The sequence below is a fragment of the Dama dama genome, chromosome 28 (assembly GCF_033118175.1).
Source record: "Dama dama isolate Ldn47 chromosome 28, ASM3311817v1, whole genome shotgun sequence".
NCBI classification, from domain to species: Eukaryota; Metazoa; Chordata; class Mammalia; order Artiodactyla; family Cervidae; genus Dama; species Dama dama.
The window spans coordinates 61551724-61577937 of record NC_083708.1 but is presented as its reverse complement, the minus strand read 5'-3'; the positions used below and the strand labels follow the sequence as shown (position 1 = coordinate 61577937).

Genomic DNA, 26214 nt, shown 5'->3' with positions numbered 1-26214 from the left:
CCTATTAAACACTCACATGGAGATGGAGAGTAGGCAACGGCTATATAAATCAAGAGTTCAGGTGAGAAGTTTAGGCTGGAGATGCAAATGTGGGAGACAGTGTACATAAACTTTAAATTATGACATCAAACAAGATCACCAAGGGGGTTAGTCTAGAGGCATAAGAGATGAGGCCTAAAAATTGAGCCCTTGGGATAGAGAAGATGAGGAGGGACAAAAAACAAAATTGATGAGGAGATGTCATCTGGTTAAGGAGTGAACAAAAAGACAAAAAGAGTGATTCCTGGGGATAAAAATGAAGAAACTATTTCAGGGAGGAAGAGGGAATTAACGGTTTCAAAAGCTTAAGTTCACATATGCAGAAGGTTGAGAAATTATCACCGAATGTAGCAGTGGTCAGTTACTAAATTGAGTGGCAGTCTCAGTTTCTCCATTCTGATGACTGATTATAAGCCCCCAAAAGAAGGAAAAAAGACAATATTCAGCTCAGTGGAAGCATGTTTTTCTCCCTGAGTCAGAACCTTCAGTTGGTTCACTGATCAGAAGAGTTGTACTTCGCTAATCTTTTGATGTTCAGTTCAGTTCAGTGGCTCAGTCATGTCCGACTCTTTGAGACCCCATGGACTGCAGCTTGCCAGGTTTCCCTGTCCATCACCAACTCCCAAAGCTTGCTCAAACTCGTGTCCATCGAGTCATTGATGCCATCCAACCATCTCATTCTCTATAGTCTCCTTCTCCTCCTGCCTTCAATCTTGCCCAGCACCAAGGTCTTTTCCAATGAGTCAGTTCTTCATATCAGTTGGCCAAATTATTAGAGCTTCAGCTTCAGCATCAGTCCTTCCAATGCATATTCATGACTGATTTCCTTTAGGATTGACTGGTGGGATCTCCTTATAGTCCAAGGATCCAACAGATATTGATCCTTTGGATCATTGAAAAAGCAAGAGAGTTCCAGAAAAGCATCTGCTTTACAGGGAGGCCTGGCATGCTGCAGTCCATGGGGTTGCAAAGAGTCGGACATGACTGAGCAATTAAACTGAACTGTTTTATTGACTATGCCAAAGCCTTTGACTGTGTGGATCACAACAAACTGTGGAAAATTCTGAAAGAGATGGAAATACCAGACCACCTGATCTGCCTTCTGAGAAATCTGTATGCAGGTCAAGAGGCAACAGTTAGAGTTGGACATGGAACAACAGACTGGTTCCAAATAGGGAAAGGAGTATGTCAAGGTTGTATATTGTCACCTTGTTTATTTAACTTATATGCAGAATATATCATGCAAAATGCCAGGCTGGATGAAGCACAAGCTGGGATCAAGATTGCTGGGAGAAATATCAATAACCTCAGATATGCAGATAACACCACCCTTATGGCAGAAGAAGAACTAAAGAGCCTCTTGATGAAAGTGAAAGAGGAGAGTCAAAAAGTTGGCTTAAAACTCAACATTCAGAAAACTAAGATCATGGCATCCAGTCCCATCACTTCATGGCAAATAGACGGGGAAACAATGGAGACAGTGAAAGACTTTATTTTGGGGGGCTCCAAAATCACTGCAGATGGTGACAGCAGCCATAAAATTAAAAGACGCTTGCTCCTTGAAAGAAAAGCTATGACCAACCTAGATAGCATATTATTATTATTAAAAAGCAGAGACATTACTTTGCCAATCCTTTGATGTAGATCCATTTTTTTTTTTTTTTTTTGCATAGAAATAAGTTGCCTAAAGGCAAATATTTGAGTTTTTATTTCCTTAAGTTATGGAAAAATAAGAAGACACCTACAGCTATTTTAATGCAGAATATGTCTATAGATTTTTACAACCCTATCCAAATATTCTATAACGGTGTTACCTACACCCATGTCAACAACAACAACAAAAAAAGGCAAATCCCCCTTATTGAATTTTTTCAATAGATTCATCTTAGTTTTCATAGAAACAGTTGTGGGGGTTTTTTTTGGAACCATATTTTATTAATTTATAAATAAGTACAAATGAATACATAAGTTTGGGAACAAACACAAGTCTCTCTTGATGAGACTGGTGGAGGTGAAGGAGAGCAGGAGACGAGCTGTTTGCCGGACCCAGAGTACTGACTGCGCCTTGGGGATCAGCCTGCACGTTTAATAGCCAGGGAATAGAACGTCGCTGATTTCAAGAGAAGAAAAATGGAATCTATTTATGAAATATCTTAAATCGTATTCACTTATATAGCTTATACAGTAACATTCTGATTCATAGAAATGAAAATGAAAAAGAAATCAGCAACAATAATTTTATTGTCCTCACCCTCACATTACCTCCTGAAACGTAAATCGAGTCTTTGTACAGATCTCAAGACTTGCCTCTACCTCCCTTCTGTAAGAAGCCTCCTACTTGCCAGGCATTCACACTCAGACATGCGGCTAATGAGTTTTTTAGTTATCATTTCTGGACAATTAGATAATTTCCAGCGTTCTCCGTCTTACTCCACATCTTAAGTGTATGCTTATGGAATACAAGGTCTAGAGCAGTCTTTCTCTCATAGTGACCATGAAGACATGGTCTCATTTATTAGTGTACATTTTATTACATGCATTTGTTACTTAAAAAAAAACAACTAACAAATGTTCACATGCATTTTATGCTTAATAGTGTATAAAACACTCTCACTCCCCTTTCTCACTAACCTAATAAACCACTGTTGAACCCTTTGTCAGTGCCCTACATGATCCTCTGCCTGGTCAGAGAAGGCAGAAAGGGCCTCTCTGAGACGATGACTTATAAGCCGAGATCCAAATGTGAAAACCCCACAAAATTGCAACAGAGAAGGGAAGCTTTCTTCAGATCCTCTGGTGGTGGGACTGAAGGGAACATGTTGGAAACATGGTAATAAAGTATGTCAACCAGAGGGAGAGTGGGAAGAAGTGAAGACGGGTGGGCAAAGGGGAAGTGGGTCTGGGTAAGCCCTGGTGAAAATTTCTATTTCATTCTAAGGAAATGGGAATGCTCCAGGTGGCTTTTTTTTTTTTTTTTTAAGATTTTTTTATTTACTTTTGGCTCCACTAGGTTTTTGTCGCTACGCACAGGCTTTCTTTGGCTGCAGTGAGTGGGGACTGCCGCATAGTTGGGCCGTGCAGGCTTCTCACTGTGGTGTCTTCTCTTGTTGCGAAGGAGGGCTCTAATTTGTGTGGGCTCAGCAGTTGCGGTACTTGGGCTTACTTGCTCCGTGACACGTGGAATCTTCCTGGATCAGGAATTGAGCCCGCGTTCCCTGTATTGGCAGTCAGATTCTTAACTGCTAGACCACCCAGGGAAGCCCCCATTGAAGTGTTTCAAGGAAGCGAATGACATATTCTAATTTATAATTAAAAGTTCATCCTGGCTTCTGATTGGAGAATGGTGGAAGCTGAAAGATCAGTTGGCAGACTAGTGTGGATTGATCTCACAGACCTGTTGAACCAAAGAAGTCAGACATGAAAGAGTATATCCTGTACTATACATTGATTTCTATATGTTGCAGATACATGATATTCTATGCATTGATTGTGTGGGGTTTACCAGTAATTCAAGCAGGAGTGGATGGTGGTTAGACTAGTCTGCATGAGGCTTCAGTACGTATAAATTCTTATTGCAAACTGATAAACTAGGAGCGAGGAATGTGGTCATTCTGCATGTTATAGACATAAAAAAACAAGTTAAAAGAACCAAATGCCTTACTTAAAATCACAAGCTAGTTGTAGTGGATCTAGGTCCCAAGTTCAAAGTATTCTATTCATTTTATTAACCATAATGAATAATAATCATTATATTTTATATTATACTTATATAAATTATTGAAAAGGTAATATACTTTATGTATATACTTTGTAAATTAATACTGTATGTATAAAAAGGTATATGTATACTTTTATACAAAGGACTTTTACTCAATAATAAAAGGGTAAAAAAATGAAAAATGACTGGACATGTAACAGCATGGATTAAAAAATACATATGACAAAACTCAATAAATTTATCTTCCTTATTTCAGAAAATATAAATGATTTACTAAATATGTAGAGTCAAACATGACAGTGCTGAGCTGAGAATCCAAGTTTCTGAAGTTGGGTAATACAGCCATAGATCTTGGGCCTGAAGCTACTGAAGAACCCTAACTTCTGACCCCTAGGTCAAGTGTCATGACATACTAGTAACCAAGCCTAACCCTCTTTGGAAATGTGAGTAATAAATCCTAGAAGTCAATAATATGTCCCACATGGACAATATAGACTCCTTTCTAGAACAGGAGTAGGTGTGCTGAATATTGGAAAAATTTTCAAGACCACAGAATGATTTTAGGTCCTGGACCATGCAGAAAGACTGCTTTTCTAAGACACGCTTTGAAAATCCAGAATGAGACAAAGAATCAAGACAGCTTAAAATAAGCCCCGTGAAAGGACTGGGGTAGCTTATCAGAATTTAGAGTCATTCTAATCACACCTTTGACAGTGGTGTCCACACGATGGATGCTGCTGAGCTGTTAATAGGACACGATGCCCTTAGAGGAATGGCATTTTGGCAAAATGCAATATCTTCCGACTAACAGTTCACTTTTTATAAGACTCTATTTATGGACCGCATACTTTTATACGATCTCATTAGCCAGCCATTAATCATTTCTAAGTCTGTCTATATTATATAATTTTCAATGTCTGAATGTGCATTTGTGAAAACTGTGTTGTACTTGTATAGAATTGTGGTTTATAAAGCATTTCGGGCCTGAATCCTCAGACAATGAGGAGGAGATGAGAGATGCTGGCTCCTTCACCTTATCTATACTTCCTTGGGTGAACTAGAGTCATTGCAGGGTGGAGGGGGTGGGGGGGATGGTACACATCCTGAGAAATCTCAGCTTGAGTGACACCTGAACAACTTAAGAGATGGAAATGATTGAAGAGGCTGGCTTTAAGAATAATGTTTTTGTGGGCATCTAATTTCTCTAAAGGCTTCCCAGGTAGCTCAGCTGGTAGAGAATCTGCCTGCAATTCAGGAGACCCCAGTTTGATTCCTGGGTAGGGAAGATCCCCTGGAGAAGGGAGAGTCTACCCACTCCAGTATTCTTGGGCTTCCCCGGTGGCTCAGATGATAAAGAAATCTGTCTGCAATGTGGGAGACCTGGGTTTGATCCCTGGGTTGGGAAGATCCTCTGGAGGAGGGCATGGCAACCCACTCCAGTATTCTTGCCTGGAGAATCCCATGGACAGAGGAGCCTGACAGGCTACAGCTCAGAGGGTGGCAAAGAGTCAGACATGACTGAGCTTGCACACGTGCAAACTCTCCAGGACTGTGATTTTGTTATTCCTACACAATAATGTCACATCTCATGTTAGAACACACTAAGGAGTATCCTTGATGCAGATGTGAGCAACCGACAGACATACAGTGAACTCTTACTTTGTCCTGTGGTATTTGCCTTATGCAGAACATTCCAAATCAGGAAGCTCCTCCTCGCTTTAAAAGTGGATGGATGTATAACTGATTCACTTTGTCGTATACCTGAAAGTAACACAACATGATAAATCAACTTCAGTAGAATTAAAAAAAAATAAATGGATCAGAAGGGGGAAAACAGAGGAGAATTAATGAATTGTTAGACAGAAGGCATCCAAGTTACCAGAAAAAGTACACTGGATCTTATTAAAACTAAGTCTTCTGGTTCTGGTTCAAGTTATTCAAACCCAGCATGGTAATTCACTTTATTACTCTGTATTAATTGACTATGAGTGTTGTACCAAGTGCCACAAATTTGGTGGTTTAAACAAAAGTAATTTACTGTCTCAGAATTTTAGAAGCTAGAAGCTCAAAATTAAATTTTTTCTTATTTTTGGTTTGAAATTATAATTTGATTTTTCTAGCTTTATTGAGGCATAATTGACAAAGGCTATGTATATTTAAGGAGTACAATGTGAGGTTTTGTTATATTTATACATTGTAAAATGACTGTCACAAATTAACATTTCCATTTCCATCACCTCCCATAGTCTTCATCTGTGTGTGTGTGTCTGTGTGTGTGTGTGTGTGTGTGTGTGTGTGTGTGTGTGTGTGTTGAGAGCATTTAAGATGCTCTTAAATCCTCTTAGCCAACTGTAAGTATTCAATTCAAATTCCCTTCATAAAGAGAAGGGAAACTAAAATTATTTTAGGACCCACTGTGTTCAGGGCTTTTATATCCTATGTGTGTGTGTGTGTCCTACATGCACATGTATATGATAAAGCACATGGTTCAGAAGGCGTGAGCTGTTAATAAATGATTCCCAAGTCTGGACGATCCCCTGGAGAAGGGAATGGCTACCCACTCCAGTATTCTTGCCTGGAAAATTCCATGGACAGAGGAGCCTGGCATGCTACAGCCCATGCCGTCACTCAGACTCCAAAACGACTTAGCACTCATGCACAGAGAAATGTATTCTAGAGATGATTAAACAGACTTGCCCAGGGTTTACAATCTTTGACTCAGGTGCTACACCAACATCTATTCTTTCCCAAAACTTGTGTTACTTTTTACTAAATCAAATAATCTGAAATACATACCACATATTCCTTCCTTTGTATCTCTTTAAATCCCAAATCATGGATACTATTACTGTCAAAGCACCTGAATTGATCCTGTATATTGCCAAATTATTAAATTACAAGTTATTGAGTTGAGAATGATAATTTCTCCCTCCAAAGAAATGGAATCTTACTATTTCTCTGACAGTTTTTCCCCTTCTCTAGTGTCCTATCACTGGGGACTACCCAAAGAAGCATTTAACTACAGATTTCTGATTAATCTGTTTTCTTTAGATACTGCTTGATAATGACAGAATGGTCCATGGGGACAGTTTTGCAATGGATATTTTCAACAATGATGGGAACACAGAACTAAACAGAGTATCAAGAGACAGTTAATGCAGTAGAAACATCTGGTCTGTTTTTGCAGCAGAATTAGCATATGATTATCATCTGATTATTATTATCATCTCAGAAATCATCTGAACCTATAACGATACCTCTGATTGCTGAGGTGGGGAGGGAACCCTGGTGGAGGGAAAGGAGACTTCAGCCTCATAGTTTAATTTCAGAGAATAAACACTTGTGTACTCTAATCTAACCTTGATGCACTCCCTATAGTCCAAGGTATGGGAGCATTTAAGGAGAGGCTCCTGGAGAGAGGTAGGAGGAGCTGAAGCACTTTGGGCTGAATCAGAGAAACCAGAGGTAAATGTTCCAGACTGACAACCTGTAGTGTCTCATTGTGAGATGGGTCCTGTGTGTGTTCGTGTGTGTGTGTGTGCTAAATTGCTTCAGTTGTGTCCAACTCTTTGTGACCCTATAAACTGTAACCATCCAGGCTCCTCTGTCCATGGGATTCTCCAGGCAAGAATACTGGCATGGATTTCCATGCCCTTCTCCAAAGGATCTTCCTGACCCAGGAATCAAACCATAGTCTCTTATGTCTCCTGCATTTACAGGTGGGCTCTTTACCTCTAGTGGCACCTGGGTATCCCCCTCATCTTCACACACAGGGAGTTTTGCTAAAGTTTTATTCCTGGCTTCCAGCTGAACCTGCACTTTTTCACTCCCATAAGAGGTGATTTATGTGATTGAATGAATACGGGAGAAGAAACTGGGTACCCAGTCCTTTCTTTTCCCCTCCCCATTTCTCTACTTCTCCTTCTCTTCCCTTCTGTCCCTTCTTCCTCCCCTCTCTCCAAAGAGATCAGCCCTCCTCAGCCACATGATACTTGCGACAGCCCAGACAAAGCTCAACCCCTGCAGGAAGAACTCAAATGACCAGCTAAGGCGGTGCCTTAAGAACCATGTCTAATGAGCTCAGGGGTGACAAGGAGAAGAGCAGAGCAGGTGAAAACAATTTTCTTTTAACTGCTACTAGCAGAGTAGAAGATGCAAATATCTGGGGGGTTTAGTGCAGTTATTTTATTTTGGAAAACATAGATATTAGCCTAGTGTGTTAGTTGCTCAGTCATGTCCAACTTTTTGCAACCGCATGGACTATAGCCCACAGGGCTCCTCTCTTCATGGAATTCTCCGGGAAAGAATACTGGAATGGGTAGCCATTTCCTTCTCCAGGGGATATTCCTGACCCAGGGATTGACCCCCTGTCTCCAGCATTGCAGGCAGATTCTTTACCATCTAAGCCAACAGGAAAGCCCCAGATAAAAGTCTTAAGTGAGATGGTTTCAAGAACTCAGTAAGAACTATTTTTATAACTAATCCTGAAATTATGACAACACACCAATGAGGAAAAAATTATTGAATTATAGAGTTAGAAAGAAGCTGACTCTGGGAAGAATGTTATCTATTAGTCATTCTCACCATAGTAAAAAGTAATGTATTCAAATTGTTTTCCCTTAATACCTAACATTTAGTCAAAATTGACCATTTTTTTCAATGAAATCAATTAAAGAAATTTTAACATTCCTTTTAAACAATGGCTTTCACTTTTAGCTTCTTTTCTCCAAGAGCCAAACAAGTTGGTTTGAACTCTCTGTATTTCTATCCATGGAAATTGGAAGAGTAAATGACCATACATTCTAGTTTGCGTGAAATAGTCCCATTCATGCCTATTGTTCTAGTGCCCTCTCTGGTTTATATTTGTCCCATAGTTTTCCTTTTGTGAAGTGTAAAGTTGTTGTTAATGTGCATTGAATTAAGTCATGATGGGTTTGGTAGCCATCCATTCTGTTCTTCCAGTCAGCCGTGGTCCCATCTTAGGGCAGCAGTTGTTATATCATAGGCTATTTGAAATCCAAACTGTTCAGATCTGCAGAACAAATGTCAGCATCTACTTCAAAAGATAGACATTATTTCAGAAATCCCCTGCTTGAGTGAGTTGTGTTTATGTATTATTATAAAAAACATGACTTTTCATTTGGATCAAATGGTTCCATTTTCTGTTTAATTTCACTTATTGTCAATTCCACATTTTCTTGTGCACTTACAAAACCTGAAATAATTGCTATTAATATATGTGTTTTGGTTTCATGAGTGTAGGAAAAACTTAGTAAACCAGGAAGTGATGTCAGCTTTATGTTAGTGTCATCAGAGCCTTTAGGTAGAAAATCAGTTAAAATAATTGAAATAATTTTTTGATCCTTTTGTGCAATTTATAGAATCAAAAGTAGAGTGTTTGGAAGTGCATTCTGCTCAAAGTGAGATATTTTACATTATCATGACTGCTGTTGCAAATTCAATAAGAGTCTAGCATTAAAGATAAAAAGAGTATTGGTGATTTTTTGGTAGTAATATAAATGCAAATTTTGGTGGAGCATAACCTTATGGTATTAACAATATACATACTTGATCAAGAGATCTATATACAATTATTATTAATTTTCTTCTTGTGATAATGACATTATGGTTATATTTTTAAAGGAAGCCTCTATCTTTTAGTATATACACTGAAATGTCTCTGACTGCAATGTCAGTATGTATGAGATATACCTCAAATAGACCTGTGTTTTGCTCATTGTTTTCATGCTCAGTCACTCAGCTGGGAGTCTGCCAGGCTCCTCTGTCTGTGGGATTTTTCCAGGAAAGAATACTGGTGTAGGTTGCCATTTCCTCCTCCAGGGGATCTTCCTGACCGACGATCAGACCCACATCTACTGTGTCTTCTCTGCCTCCTGCATTGCAGGTGGATTCTTTACCACTGAGCCACAGGGAAAGCCCAGATCGATCTTAGGATGAGGGAATATGCTGCTGCTGCTGCTGCTCCTGCTAAGTCACTTCAGTCATATCCGACTCTGTGCGACCCCATAGATGGCAGCCCACCAGGCTCCTCCGTCCCTGGGATTCTCCAGGCAAGAACACTGGAGTGGATTTCCTTCCCCAATACGAGGGAATATATGTGGGTACAAATGAAGCAAGAGGGGTTGTGAATTGATGGGTGGTTTTATGTGAACAGGAGAAGGCAATGGCACCCCACTCCAATACTCTTGCCTGGAAAATCCCATGGACGGAGGAGCCTGGTAGGCTGGTATGTGAGGACTTACTGAACTCTTTTACATATTTTCTTTGATTGCTTGAAATTGTCCACAGTAAAGAGGAAGGAGAGAGGAAGAGACAGAGACAGAGAGAAACAAAAACTTAAGTTTTAAAAGCTTTGTGATAAGGCAAATGACACAAAATATTCAGGATCGCAGCAAGAAATCAGACTTTAGAATGTTGGATCTTTCAAAGATTAATTTAAGAATCGTATTAGGTACGCTGCAATAGTATTAAACCTTTTTGCAAATAAATCTTCTAGATTTAATTGCATTTTTTTGGGACTCGATTGGAAATCTTGAAATAATCAAAATGCACTATCAGTTTCTTATGGTTTTTGCAAACCGTATTTAGGATATCCTGTATGTTAAGGGTCCTAAATCACCACTGTCATTACCTGATGATCATCACTCCCATTATAAGGACAAATATATCATTTGAATGCTTCTGGCTCCTTTTGGCATAAAAAAACGGACTTACTCATTTGAATATGAGTGATGCAGGGAGCAATTTTTAGAGAAATTACAGATATATCCTCCAGAATCCTTGTGCTTTGTAATTTGTTGTTTCCATTTCAGCTGCTCCAATGGTGATTGAACTTAGCACAGTCTGTGCAAGAAAACATTATTAGTATCATTGTAATTGTTGTTGTTATTATAGAAGTATTAATAGTTTTCTGTAGAGAATAGATCTTTCAGTCTGATTCATTATTTTAATGGCCTTCTGAAAAGCACTTTCTTTGTTTCACTTCTGAAGTAGAACTTAGAAAAAATATCTTTAGTTGAGACATTCAGAAACATCTGTAATTTCACACAATGCATACAGAATAAAACCCCCACCGAATTATTTCCTAAAAGTATTTGTTGAAAAATAAATGAATTTTAGTTTATCATAATATTACTTTCCACCTATTATTTTAACTCCTTTTTTTGTGACAAGAAGAAAAAAATGTTTAACTGATGATACGAAACTTCTATCTTACATTGTTAAAAACACCACTAAATATCACAAACTGTAGTAAAATGTAGTAAAGGATCAAATATTGAAAAGTTAAATAAAGGATTAAACGCTGAATTATTTAACATCACCCTCAAATATAGTATTTTGTTTTCATATTTCAGTTCAGTTCAGTCACTCAGTCGTGTCCAACTCTTTGCGACCCCATGAATCGCAGAACGCCAGGCCTCCCTATCCATCACCAACTCCCGGAGTTTGCTCAAACTTATGTCCATTGAGTCGGTGATGCCATCCAGCCATCTCATCCTCTGTCACCCACTTCTCCTCCTGCCCCCAATCCCTCCCAGCATCAGGGTCTTTTCCAATGAGTCAACTCTTCGCATGAGGTGGCCAAAGTATTGGAGTTTCAGCTTCAGCATCAGTCCTTCCAGTGAACATCCCAGACTGATCTCCTTTAGGATGGACTGGTTGGATCTCCTGGCGGTCCAAGGGACTCTCAAGAGTCTTCTCCAACACCGCAGTTCAAAAGCATCAAATTCTTTGGCACTCAGCTTTCTTTATAGTCCAGCTCTCACATCCATGCATGACCACTGGAAAAACCATAGCCTTGACTAGAAGGACCTTTGTTGGCAAAGTAATGTCTCTGCTTTTTAATATGCTGTCTAGGTTGGTCATAACTTTCCTTCCAAGGAGTAAGCGTCTTTTAATTTCACAGCTGCAATCACCATCTGCAGTGATTTTTGGAGCCCTTGTGGCTCAGCTGGTGAAGAATCCGCCTGCAATGCGGGAAACCTGGGTTCAATCCCTGGGTTGGGAAGATCCCTGGAGAAGGGAAAGGCTACCCACTCCAGTATTCTGGCCTGGAGAATTCTAGGTCACAAAGAGTTGGACTTGACTGAGCGACTTTCACTCTCTCACTCTCTAAGTGGGAAAGGTACTCATTGCTCAGAATTTGCCTTCAAAGTAGATTTTACTATGTCACATGAATATTGTGGATACTGAAATGTAAATATCTTATTAATAATAGTATCTTCCTATTGTCCTTGCTCAAGGCACCAATAACAAGTAGGGCCAATTCCAACATTAATGCTAGTAGATATAGGTTTGCGTATCAAATAGCCTTCCTGATAATTTAGAACTTTTTTCACAGACTTCTTGTCATATATGATTACATCACTATTGTTTTATATACCTCATAATAAGGCTGATGAATCACTTGTGCCCTTCCAAGTTCTTATTATTTGCAAGTTCTTTACATGATTAGTATAATCGTTAATCACTTTTTGCAAGAGTGTTTGAAAGATATCTGTCCATTTTGAAGTTTACTTAAGGTAGTGCTAGATAATATTTTATCTAAATCAAGTCACACCAGGGACAGACAAACTAGACAGTGTAATAAGGAGCTGGTAGTGACTGACTGAATTAGGCTGTTCTGGAAACCTCTTCAGACTGCGGACCTTCTCCTCTTCCCAGCAGGTGTCTTCTCTGGGGAAGATGAACTGAGAGCGTGTCTAATTGAATATAAACATAAATAACTCAACTTGCTTTTCTTCTTTTGGACAGCAATAACTAAATTTTCTCTTTGACACCAAGTAATCGTCTTTCACTGTTCACACTGAAGATTATAATTGAGACCAGAGATTGGAATTTTTTTTATATAAAGGACAGATAGTAAATATGTTAGGCTTCTTGAGTCACACAGCCTCACCTGCAACTACTCAATTTTGCCATTACTGCATGAAGGCAGCCATAAAATATATGTATAGAGATGAGTAGGTCTGTGTGCCAATAAAACTTTATTTGCAAGAACAGATGCAGACCAGATTTGTTCCATAGTTAGTTAACTTTGATTTAGCTGATTAATCATGGAGCCAAATTTGGATTGAAAGTTTGGATTCAAATTTGAGATTTGAAGAGACCTGATTTTCAGAGTGGACTGGAAAGTACCTGAAATTTCTCAGAGAACAAAAGATAAGGGTTCAATGAGTGAGGACTTGAGAGACCTGTAAGAGTTGGAAGTTGAAGTAAATAACTATGATACTAGTGCTTGAGAACTCTAAGGAAATAATGGATGGTAACCAGGGCAAGAGTAGGCTGTTGTGAGAATGGCTGACATGAAGTAAAAGTAAGATGTGTTGACGTTGGAAAGGTCTGAGAATGGATGGTCGATTGGAAAGCTGTGGAAGGGATGTTGAAAGTGCCATAGCAATTATCTAATCTATCCCTCTCGTATTAACAGATACTTTAAAATGTAAACATTATTAAAATTTTTGCTGTTTGAGAAGTGAAGGATATAACTAGACAACTAGATATTTTAGGAGAAACCCCTAAGACAAACTCCCCAGGAGCTGGTCATTCTTCCTTCCTAGGTGATGGGGAAATCGTGGTAAATTATAATTGTGAAGTCTTCCTTTAAAGAATTATGTGGTCTCTGCCTTGGGGAGTTTATATTACAAAGGAGGAAGCAAACAAGGTACAGATAAATTGTGTATCAATAAGCTTGGGCTGCCATAAAAAAAAAATATCAAATACTGGGTGACTTAAACAAGAGACAGTTGTTTCTCACTGGAAGCTGGGAAGTCCAAGATGAAGGTGTTGGCAGCTTCAGTTCCCAGAAAGGATTCTCTTCCTGGCTTTCAGATAGCTAGCTTCTCTCTATGTTCTTACACGATATAAAGTGCTCTGGCATTCTCTTTTCTTCTTATGTTGTTGTTCAGTCACTAAGTTGTGGCCAACTCTTTGTGACCCCGTGGACTGCAGCACACCAGGCTTCCCTGTCCTTCAGTATCTCCTGGAGTTTATTCAAACTCATGTCCACTGAGTTGGTGATGCCATCCAACCATCTCATCCTCTGTCATCCCCTTCTCCTCCTGCCTTCAATCTTTCCCAGCATTAGAGTCTTCTCCAATGAGTTGGCTCTTCACATCAGGTGGTCTAAGTACTGGAGCTTCAGCATCAGTCCTCCCAATGAATATTCAGGGTAGATTTCCTTTAGGATTGACTGGTTTGGTCAATAAGTGAACTAATCCCACCATAGTGTCCCCACTCTCATGATCTTGTCTAAACCTTCTTAAAGCCTCACATCCAAATTTCATCACACTGGGGGCTAAAGTTTCACCATATGAATTTCAGAGGATGGATACAAGCATTTAGTTCATAACAAACTGTCATATTCAAAAGAAAACATATATTATGAAGTATACTAGCAAAAGGAATAAAAATGGTGATATGATGGGGGTGAGTTTAAGGGGGCAATCCTATCAGAGTCATCAGGGAAGTTTTTTCTCAGAAGGTGACACATTACCCATATTTAAATGATGAGAAGGATCCATGCATTGACTAGGAAAACTACTCCAGGTAGAAGTAACAACAAGAATCGTGGCTCAGAAGCAACGAAGAGCCTGGCACATTCCAGAATCTATGAGAAGGCTGCCAGGGTGACAGCAGAGGAAGCAAGGGTGGAAATGGCATAAGATAAGGCTTGTCCCCCAAGGTTCTTGAGACGGATTCTTCTTTTCTTTCCCAATCTGTTGTGAAATTTTCATGAGATTTCATTTCTCCCCGCCCTTTGAAAAACAGAATACAGTAGCAATCAGGAAGCTGAACTCTGAACCGAGATGGCCTGAGTCTGAAAAGTGGGTCTGCTCTGTGCCATGTGTGTTCTCTGGGCACTAGCTTCCTAATGTATAAAACGGGGGGAGTGGTATCTACTTTTAAGTGGCTGGTGTGTTCAGAGCACTTGGAACGGTGCCTATCACTTATTTTAGTTCAGGGTTAGCTCTGACTTGAACCACACTGTCAAAGAGTCACTGCTCTGACAAATCATTAAGTTTTCATCTTATCAGTCTCACCATGAACACTGTTCTTCATTGGACTTCCCTGGTGGTCCAGTGGACACTGATTCATCCCTGGTCCAGAAAGATTCCCACATGCCATGAGGCAATTAAGCCCACGAGCCCCATCTACTGAGCCCACGCTTACAGCCTGTGTTCTGCAACAAGAGAAGCCACCACAATGAGAAGCTTGAGCACCTCAACTAAAGAGTAACCTGAATGTAGCAACAAAGACACAGAACAGCCAAAAATACAATTACTTAATTTTTTCAAAAGTCTGTTTGTCATTACTCCCCAACCTCTCACTGAACAGCTGACATCAAATGACAACACTGATCTCTAGGCATTCGCCCTGCTACTGGGTTGCTGTAGGGTATGAATGGCAGCATTGGTCTGCTGTGGCCTTTATCCAAAAGGATTTATTTTCACAAATAGCACTAGGATATCCTGTCCTCAGACACACGGCCGCAGAGTGAGAGCATGGGGCAGGAATCCTAAAAAGGTTGTGGTGGCCCCCGTGGAGCAGTTCTGCCCAAAGGCTTTGCCCTAATGCATTTGTCCACTGAACCCTCAAGATCCAGACCTGTGAGAACCAGCTCTTTATACTTCGAGCTTCCATCTTTGACTTCCATCTGCTTTTCAGAGAACTGAAAGTTTAAGTGAACTTTGAAGCTACTTCTTTCTAGCCTTGACCTTTTCACTACAGTAAAACTGAACTGTTTTTATAAGCATTCATCTCTGTCTGAAAGCCCTTCCTCTTTTTCTCCCATATTTACCTCCTTCTTCTCACCATGACTCCCACTGTCTCCACTGGCACGTCTTACTCAGATTCAATATGCTACTAGAGATCAGTGGAGAAATAACTCCAGAAAGAATGAAGAGATGGAGCCAAAGAAAAAACAACACCCATTTGTGGATATGACTGGTGATGGAAGCAGGTCTGACGCTATAAGGAGCAATATTGCATGGAAAGCTAGAACGGTAGGTCCATGAATCAAGGCAAATTGGAAGTGGTCAAACAGGAGATGGCAAGAGTGAATGTTGACATTTTAGGAATTAGTGAACTAAAATGGACTAGAATGGGTGAATTTAACTCAGATGAACATTATATCTACTACTATGGGCAAGGATCCCTTAGAAGAAATGGAGTAGCCTTCATGGTCAACAAAAGAGTCTGAAATGCAGTACTTGGATGCAATCTCAACGACAGAATGATCTCTGTTCGTTTCCAAGGCAAACCTTTCAATATCACGATAATCCAAGTCTATGCCCTGACCAATAATGTTGAAGAAGCTGAAGTTGAATGGTTCTATGAAGACATAACTACAAGACCTTTTAGAACTAACACCCAAAAAAGATGTCCTTTTCATTGTAGGGGACTGGAATGCAAAAGTAGGAGTCGAGAAATGTCTGGAGTAATAGGCAAATTTGGCCTTGGAATACAGAAGGAAGCAGGGCAAAGGCTCATAGAATTTTGCCAAGAGAACGCACTGGTCATAGCAAACACTCTCTTCCAACAACACAAGAGAAGACTCTACACATGGATATCACCAGATGGTCAACACTTAAATCAGACTGATTATATTCTTTGCAGCCAAAGATGGAGAAGCTCTATACAGTCAGCAAAAACAAGACTGGGAGCTGACTGTGACTCAGATCATGAACTGCTTATTGCCAAATTCAGACTTAAATTGAAGAAAGTAGGGAAAACCACTAGATCATTCAGGTATGACCTAAATCAAGTCCCTTACAATTATACAGTGGAAATTACAAATAGATTAAAGGGACTAGATCTGATAGACAGAGTGCCTGATGAGCTATGGATGGAGGTTCATGACATTGTACAGGAGACAGGGATCAAGACCATCCCCAAGGAAAAAAAAAAAAAAATGCAGAAAAGCAAAATGGTTTTCTGAGGAGGCCTTACAAATAGCTGTGAAAAGAAGAGAAGTGAAAAGCAATGGAGAAAAGGAAAGATATACCCATTTGAATGCAGAGTTCCAAAGAATAGCAAGGAGAGATTAGAAAGCCTTCCTCAGTGATCACTGCAAAGAAACAGAGGAAAACAACAGAATGAGAAAGAATAGAGATCTCTTCAAGAAAATTAGAAATAACAAGGAAATATTTCATGCAAAGATGGGCTCAATAAAGGACAGAAATGGTATGGACCTAACAGAAGCAGAAGCTGTTAAGAAGAGTTGGCAACAATACACAGAAGAACTGTACAAAAAAGATCTTCATGACCTAGATAATCACGATGATGTGATCACCCACCTAGAGCCAAACATCCTGGAATGTGAAGCCAAGTGGGCTTTAGGAAACATCACTACAAACAAACCTAGTGGAGGTGATGGAATTAAAAGATGATGCTGTGAAAACACCACACTCAATATGCCAGCAAATTTTGAAAACTCAGCAGTGACCACAGGACTGGAAAAGGTCAGTTTTCATTCCAATCCCTAAGAAAGGCAATGCCATAGAATGCTCAAACTACCGCACAACTGCACTCATCTCACACGCTAGTAAAATAATGCTCAAAATTCTCCAAGCCAGGCTTCAACAATACGTGAACCATGAACTTCCAGACATTCAAGCTGGTTTCAGAAAAGGCTGAGGAACCAGAGATCAAATTGCCAACATCCACTGGATCATCGAAAAAGCAAGAGAGTTCCAGAAAAACATCTATTTCTGCTTTATTGACTATGCCAAAGCCTTTGACTGTGTGGATCACAATAAACTGTGGAAAATTCTTCAAGAGATGGGAATACCAGACCACCTGGCCTGCTTCCTGAGAAATCTGTATGCAGGTCAAGAAGCAACAGTTAGAACTGGACATGGAACAACAAACTGGTTCCAAATAGGAAAAGGAGTATATCAAGGCTGTATATTGTCACCCTGCTTATTTAACTTACATGCAGAGTACATCATGAGAAACCCTGGGCTGGATGAAGCACAAGCTGGGATCAAGATTGCTGGGAGAAATATCAATAACCTCAGATATGCAAATGACACCACCAATCTGAAAGAAAGTGAAGAAGAACTAAAGAACCTCTTGATGAAATTGAAAGAGGAGAGTGAACAAGTTGGCTTAAAACTCAACATTCAGAAAACTAAGATCATGGCATATGATTCCATCACTTCATGGCAAATAGATGGGGAAAGAGTGGCAGATTTTACTTTTTTGGTCTTCAAAATCACTGCAGATGGTGACTGCAGCTGTGAAATTAAAAGACACTTACTCCTTGAAAGGAAAATTATGACCAACCTACACAGCATATTAAGAAGCAGAGACATTACTTTGTCCACAAAGGTCCGTCTAGTCAAGGCTATGGTTTTTCCAGTAGTCGTGTGAATGTGAGAGTTGGACTATAAACAAAGCTGAGGGCTGAAGAATTGATGCTTTTGAACTGTGGTGTTGAGAAGACTCTTGAGAGTCCTTTGGACTGCAAGGAGATCCAACCAGTCCATCCTAAAGGAAATCAGTCCTGAATATTCATTGGAAGAACTGATGATGTGGCTGAAAGGCCAATACTTTGGCCACCTAATTCGAGGAACTGACTCATTTGAAAAGACCCTGATGCTGGGAAAGATTGAAGGTGGGAGGAGAAGGGGATGACAGAAGATGAGCTGGTTGAATGGCATCACTGACTCAATGGACATGGGTTTGAGTAAACTTCAGAAGTTGGTGATGGACAAGGAAGCCTGTCGTGCTGCACTCTATGGGGTCACAAAGAGTGGGACACGACTAAGTGACTGAACTGTTAACTGACTCAGGCTCCTACTTTGTTACATTTGAGGGATTAATTCAGTTGGTTCCTCTTGTAGGAAGGCCCCCTGATATCTTCCTCCCTTCCTTTGCCCCCACCAGGTGGGTTAAGTTCCCCTCTTTCTAACCTCTACATTATCCTGCACATACCTTAATCAAAGCAGCTGTATACACTCTTGGCTGTGTGTTTTTCCTTTTTCTCTAGAATATATGTACTTTGGCATCAGGGTCCCTGTGACTGGATCTCATACAACCATAAATCTCCAATTCTACCTCAGCACCCGGAACCCAGGTGCTCAGTAAATGCTCACCGAATGAATGAATGATGATTAAATAAACTATCTCCTCTAGGGTTTTTTCTGTATTCCTGTCCTCAGTCCCTGGTTATCCCCACACAGCATCCCATACATCCCCTACAGCATCTTTTCTCCTGTGGGCATATCTACCTTTCAGGTGATCTGCTCCATTGTTAGGCTACTTTATTTTCAGTAAAATTCTCTGGACAGAAACTTCACTCCAAGCATCTCCTAGCTTCAGGCATTAACTCTTCGGCCTGGAACAAAACAAACCTACTGATTCCTTTATAAAATCCTCTTTCCCATACTTAAAATAATTATGAGTTCTTTTTTGGTATTCACCTCAGGGAAACTATCCAGTTCCTTTGATTGTATTAATTCACCCAATCATTTATCCATTTCTCCATTTATTTGTTCATTCAACTGGTCTTTCATTTCTACAAATATAAGTTCCAGTGACACTCCAGGTACTTTTAGAGAATTGAAGATGTGATGCTGAACAGAATAACTACAAATCCTAGCATTCTACTTGGTGCTTAGAGTTCGATAGGAGGCACTTGTATTTTTGCTTAGTGATTTCTCCAGGTTTATTTTAGCTTCATAAATTGTAGCGCCCATACGACAAAAATTAACTACCCGTCATCTTAAATACCTACAACTTTAATATGTACTTAAAGTCTTTCCAAACATTGGTATTCAATTCCTTGCACTCCTCACCATTATATTTCAGCCTATCACTTCAGACTCATTATATAGACCACACAATCACTAAGTAACTACAATTCCTCTTTGCTCTTGATTCCATCAGTTCCCTTTCTTTTTTATTATTTTTATTAGAATATAGTTGATTTACGGGGGAGGCACATTCTAATAGAGGGTGATAAATGCTTTGATTAGAGAAATATAGGGTGATAGAACAGAGTAACGCTTCACCCAGTTTGGAGGAGATGGTGAACACCTCCCAGTGGGAATGACATCTAAGCTGAAGCCAAGTAGGAGTCAGTAGGGTCAATCAAGGGGCAGGGAGAGTGTTTCAGGCAGAGGCCACGATGTGTGCTGAGGTCAGGGTGTGTAGGGAGCGGGGATGGGAGGTGAGAGAGAATAATGGAGCAGTCTCAAAAAGAAGAGTGATGCACTGAGGCATAGAAGGCATAGAAATGTCGTAGCGTGGAGGGCTCTGTAATGGAGTCAAAAAGATTAGATTGTATTCTAACTGAAATGAATATTTACTAAGCGTTTGAAGAAGTGGCATAAAGTGGTCAGTTTTCCATTATACAAATAACTTATTCCTTCTGACCATAGGGTTTTATTTTAATCTCCTAGTTATTCCTCTCTGGATCCCTCAAGTCGAGATTTTCTAAATATTGTCACAATTTCTGATGGTGAACCCAAATCAAAAACAGGTTAGAGAACTGAGACCGAGTGTCCCCGTTCAGAGATTCTAATGTTTTTTTTTTGTTTGTTTGTTTTTTAAGGATGTGCTTTCTGACATTAATGAAAGCATCTTCAGCTCTTGCTTGAGTCCTGGAAAAGAAGACACCTGTTTCAAGGAATGTCCAGCCTCTTCTAACGTGGCAGCTGCCCCTCCAAGCTGATGACATTAAGGATGAGGCAGACTGAAGAGGCTGCAGATACCGTTTGCGCAAACGACGTGACTGTTTCCATCAGCTTTGTTTCTGCCATGTCCTTTGTCCACAGAAGGGACACAAGACGACTTTGTAATTCCTTGGCCATATGAAGATACAGATCCACCCAACGCTTTAAAAGCAAGAATATCATTGAAATGTCAAATGGGGACTTGATGATTTAAATTGTGTCCCACAAAAGTCAATCTCTTGCTACCATTAATGTTCTATGAGCAAGGTTTCTAAACAGGAGTAACTCAAACTTCACTTTCAAAAAGAGGGAAAGTCATGACACTCTGGTCATCTGGACTATTAGGTAGTGGCATTGCTGAAGAAGCTTCCCAGGTGGTGCAGTGGTAAAGAATCCACCTGCTGATGCAGGAGGTGCAAGTGATACGGGTTCAATCCCTGGGTTGGGAAGATCCCCTGGAGGAGGAAACGGCACCCCACTCCAGTATTCTTGCTTGGAGAATCCCTGGCAGCCATATTCCATAGGGTCGTAAAGAGTCAGACATGACTCAGAGAGTGTGTGTGCATGCACATGCACACACACACACACACTCTCTCTCTCTCTCTCTGCTGAAGAAGTGGAGAGATGAGTTGACTTTTCTCCCAGGAAGAGCTAGCAATGACCCAAAACTACCCAGCTCCATGTGACCGAGGAACATGCGCTCCACTTCCCTTGTGTGTTTCCTCTCTCGTCTCACCTCTACATTTCTGTCTCCCTTCTTTCCTGCACCACTGACCTCCCACCCCTGAGTTGCAACCTGATAAGACTGCTTGCCTTTCCTTCCACATTCTGATCTCTCTGCCCTCCATGCTTTTTGATGCAGATTGTTCTTGGGGATTCCCAGGTGGCACAGTGCTAAAAGGGCCACAAGCTAAGGAACATGAGCAGCCTCTGGAAGCAGGAAAAGGCAGAGAAGCAGACTGTTCCCTGCTGCCTCCAGAAGGAATGCAGCCAACTCCTTGATTATATAGTAAATAAAACCATGCTAACATTTTGCACATTTTAAAGGGGCAGTAGTAAATCCTTCACTATTCATGGGCATTTAGAATTCCTTGTCACTAGAAACTCTCAAAGCTATGATTTTTTCCAGTAGTCATGTATGGATATGAGAATTGGACCATAAAGAAAGCTGAGTGCCAAAGAATTGATGTTTTTCAACTGTGGTGTTAGAAAATGACTCTTGAGAGTCCCTTGGACAGCACAGAGATCAAACCAGTCAGTCCTAAAGGAAATCAGTCCTGAATATTCATTGGAAGGACTGATGCTGAAGCTAAAGCTCCAATACTTTGGCTACCCAAAGCGAAGAACTGACTTATTGAAAAAGACCCTGATGCTAGGAAAGACTGAAGGCAGGAGGAGAAGAGGGCAACAGAGGATGAGATGGTTGGATGGCATCACCGACTCGACGGACATGAGTTTGAGCAAGCTCCAAAAGTTGATGATGGACAGGGAAGCCTGGTGTGCTGCAGTCCATGGGGTTGCAAAGAATTGGACACAACTGAACGACTGAACTGAGCTAGAAACTCTCCAGGAAATAACTCCTACATTGTTTCATATCCTCAGCTTGATTGAGGCAATGCACAGACTGGCACCCTTGCTTGTGTTTCCCTAAGGCTGACCCTCCAGTCTCTCCATATGGGATCCAGAACCTCCAAGAACGCTTGCTGCCCTCAGTCGCCGCGCCCACTGTTTGCTGCTCCCCTCTGTCCTGCCCCAATAGCTCCTCTTAAACCTACTCTAATTCTAAAATTATTGCAATTCTAAAATTAGGTTGTATTTTTCCTCATCCTTGTGGCCTTTCCCAAAGCTTCCGACAAAATTCTCTTAACTGCCCTGCCACTGGCTTTGTTTTCATTTCCTGTACCTTCTCCCTCTTTTTCTAACTATGATAGTGGTCACAAAATTTGCATTTACTGGGACCAAAATTTCCTCGGTTGCCAAAAAACATACAGATGTAAACTGTCTTATAATTAAACTTTGCATAAGGGGAACTCTCAGCTGGTTGGGAACATTGGGCTCAATCCGTGGCAGGTTCCCTCCTTCCCTCCCCAGGGTCCCCAGATCAGCCTTCCAGCAGATGCTCTGCCAGCTCTCTGCAGCTTCCTGGGCTCTGCTCTGGGAACTGAGATGATCTTATGGAGTTTTAATTAAACTGCCCCTCACAAAGTGGATGAGTGCCTTGAAAATCTTCCTGTAAAGAAACCGCAAAACACTAATCACGCAAGACCAGACAACAATGAGGAAATAGCCAAGCTGGCATCACTCCTAACCCTGCAATGTTTTATTCTCCAAATTCTGAAGGAAAAATAAGAATGATAAAATCAGATCTGACAGGAAGTTAGCCCCAAACGTTGACATGATCACAGTCTATGTGAAATATGGATTTATATAATCACTCACACTGACTGTGAACCTCACTTCAAGTGTATCTGTGCCTTGAGATGTTAGTGAATAAGAGCACAAAGCCACTGCAATGAGCAGGGCATTCGATAAGAAAGTATGAACAATATGAGGACAAATGTTAACAGTACTTTTTTCAGGAATGTTTAAAGTTATGCACTACTTATCCTAATGGTTCATGAAATGTCAACAAACTTAAAAATAATTTATAAACCTTTCAGTTTTAAATTGACTTTCATTTATTTATTTTAATTAATGTATCTATTTTAATTGGAGGATAATTACTTTACAATATTGTGATGGTTTTTGCCATACATCAGTATGAATTGGTCATAGACAAACATGTGTCTTTTAAAAGACAAAAAGTCATATATCTCTGTGGCTATCTCCTGATCCAGTGAAACAGGCTGATGCAGTAACTGGAAAACAACATAGTAACAAGCCAGATGTATTCCTTTGTCAACAAATACTATGATGCTGCTAAATATTTATAGAAATAAACATTCAAACAATTACACAACAGAATGCATGTTTTACAGTGGAATGAAAGTACAAATGTTTCCAACATGTTTCAGTTTATAGACTTTTCTGGATTCTTATGTAATATTAAAGGGTATGAAAAAAAAGTGTGATCCTAGAAAGCAAAAATACCCTCACAGACAGTAGTTGGTTTAATGAACACAGTGCTTTATGGAAGAAGTGTCTGAATGCTACCATTGTTGGAGCAGAAGCTCTCACATTAGAAGCTATGAGTTTGCATAATTAACACAAAGAGGGCACCAGATTTAAAAGTTATTTACTGTGTAAGTTATGGAGACGCTATTGCATCAAAGTTGAGTGAAAACCAAAAAAAATGCTTTACATATGGAATGCACTTAATGCTGTCAAAGTCTCTAAAACAAGAAAGAATAAGTAATATTTTCCATAAGATAGGAAATGACTGCAATCTTTTTTACACTACAGATTTTATTGTGGAAATTACCTCATGGCAAAAATGTTGAAGGGGCTGCAGAACAATAAAGAGAGATGTGCATTCCTCTTTTACAATAAAGGCCAATGTTCCAAATTTGCTGACCTTCTCTGTAATGAGAAGTGATTGTCGGTAGCCAGCAGAAACGTTTGTAAAAATAAACCCACTCGATCTGTCCCTGTGAGGTAGGAGTGGCATTTCACAGTGAAAGAACTGCTCCCAAGGGAAAATCATATTATGAAGAGAGCATTTGGAAAATATGTATTTGAAAATGTTTATATTATTATGTGATTTATTTATTTATTGGATCAAAAAAAAATAGCCTAATTGGGCTATCTCTAGTTTATCTCTTAAAACACACATCAGGCATGATGCTGTAATTAGTCTCCTCTGGCCATCCCATGAGTTAGATTACCCTTTCCCTGGCCCCTCTTCTTCTGTGCACTGTACGCTTGCTAGTATTGTCTTTACAACATGGTAGTAGAGTATGTTACTTGTGTGTGCATCTCCTCCACTAAATTCTGAGTTTATTGAAATCAGCAAAAAAGCTATTGTCCTACCAAGATGAGAACAGAATCCCTCAAAGATGCTCTGTAAATATTTGGCAATTGGATTAAAAAAACAAACATACAATGTACCAACGGACTGAAATAATTGGCCAATATAATATTAGTACTGCCAATATCAGTAATGATTATCACAGTGATTAATGCTTGAACTAATTTGCTATGTGCCAGGCACTGATCAAATCTTGTACACATTTTCTGATTTAATGTTCACTACAATCTTAATGGAATGTACTGTTAGTTTCCCTAATTTATAGATGTGGGTGAAGGAACTTGTCCCAAATCATGCAGCTAATTGCCTGAGATACAATACAGGTGGTCTGTTCACAGATCTCAGATCCTATAAAATGGGGAAAAGCAAAGCTCAGCACCTGGTTTCAAAAAGAGAATTGGAAATGGATAGATTGTGTAAAATAAATAATCATAATGCTAGATTGACAGTTACATATCAAGGAATCTTGATATAATACAAATTATTCTACCTTAAACATATAGGAATTTGTGTCCTACAAGGTTACAGGTTCTACTTCTCATTCTGTATTCTCAATAACATGTAGTATTGGCTCCTTAAACTCTCTGTAGAATAGTCTTTATTCTATCGTTGTAGAATGAATAAATGAATGTATGAATGAATATTAGGTTCAGGGGCTTCACATAATTGATTATGTCATATCTTATCACAGACATTCTAGCAGTCCTGGTGCAAAGCCTAGAATACATCGGCTCAGAAAGGTCCATCCTTTCCCCAGTGTCAGACAGCTAGTAGATGGATGACTCCCTCCCTTCCCGAAGCTCTTTGTCCGTCCAGGTTGGTACTCTCAGCCCTGTTTATCTCAAATGAAGAGGGGCATGACTGACTGGAAAGTACCCTCAACAGTGTGGCCGGAATGCTTAGTGACTCCATCGCCACGTGGCATGAGGAACAGCTGAAGGGACCGACAGCATCTGGCCTGGAGTGAAGGGGACTCGGGGAGAGGGAATCACAACCTTAAAGCATTTAAATGGCATCAAGTGGAAAAGGGATTAAACTGAGGGAATGTGGCCCAGGAGGGTGAATCCAGGATTGCTGGGAGGAAGTGAAAGGGAGACAGGTTTCAGACAGAGGAAAGAACTTCCTGGTGTTTGGAGACATGCTCTAGTGGGAAAGATCATCTTGGAAGGTTCAGATGACCAGTTGCCAAGGGCAGTTCCTACACAAGGTGCTTGGTGGAACCTGCCCACTTTCTGTTTCATAGACTTTATATGATTAAATACGATCATGCAAGACCAAGGGAGGGTACTTTATCATCTATGGAATGACATTATAATAATTAATTATATGTAACTAATAATTAATATGGAGAAGGCAATGGCACCCCACTCCAGTACTCTTGCCTGGAAAATCCCATGGACGGAGGAGCCTGGTGGGCTGCAGTCCATGGGGTCGCTAAGAGTCAGACATGACTGAGCGACTTCACTTTCACTTTTCACTTTCATGCATTGGAGAAGGAAATGGCAACCCACTCCAGTGTTCTTGCCAGGAGAATCCCAGGGATGGGGGAGCCTGGTGGGCTGCCATCTATGAGGTCGCATAGAGTCAGACATGACTGTAGTGACTTAGCAGCAATAACTAATAATGGCAGATTATTACTATTTTTTTACTTTTTATTCCAAATCATCACCGTTAATATTATTTGCTCAACTATGAAATGATGATAATAATAGTACTTTCCTCAAGGTGCTTGTTGAGAGGATTCAATGATTAGAAATCTGTAAAGTACTGAGAATGCTGCCTAACAC

The 26214-nt window shown here is 40.1% G+C and overlaps 1 long non-coding RNA gene across 8 annotated transcripts in view; it reads right to left on the bottom strand.

Moving 5' to 3' along the window:
• Nucleotides 1–2123: 2123 nt before the first annotated feature.
• Nucleotides 2124–26214, bottom strand: part of LOC133048293 (uncharacterized) — a 64063-nt gene continuing 39972 nt past the window's right edge. For 6 of the 8 annotated variants that reach the window (XR_009690984.1, XR_009690986.1, XR_009690990.1 and 3 more), the window contains 3 exons: nt 10493–10621; nt 5417–5518; nt 2124–3433 (listed from right to left, as the gene is read on the bottom strand). This is a non-coding gene — a long non-coding RNA (uncharacterized LOC133048293). The remainder of the gene's footprint in view (nt 3434–5416; nt 5519–10492; nt 10622–26214) is intronic. The other 2 variants (XR_009690985.1, XR_009690988.1) reach the window with 1 other exon arrangement.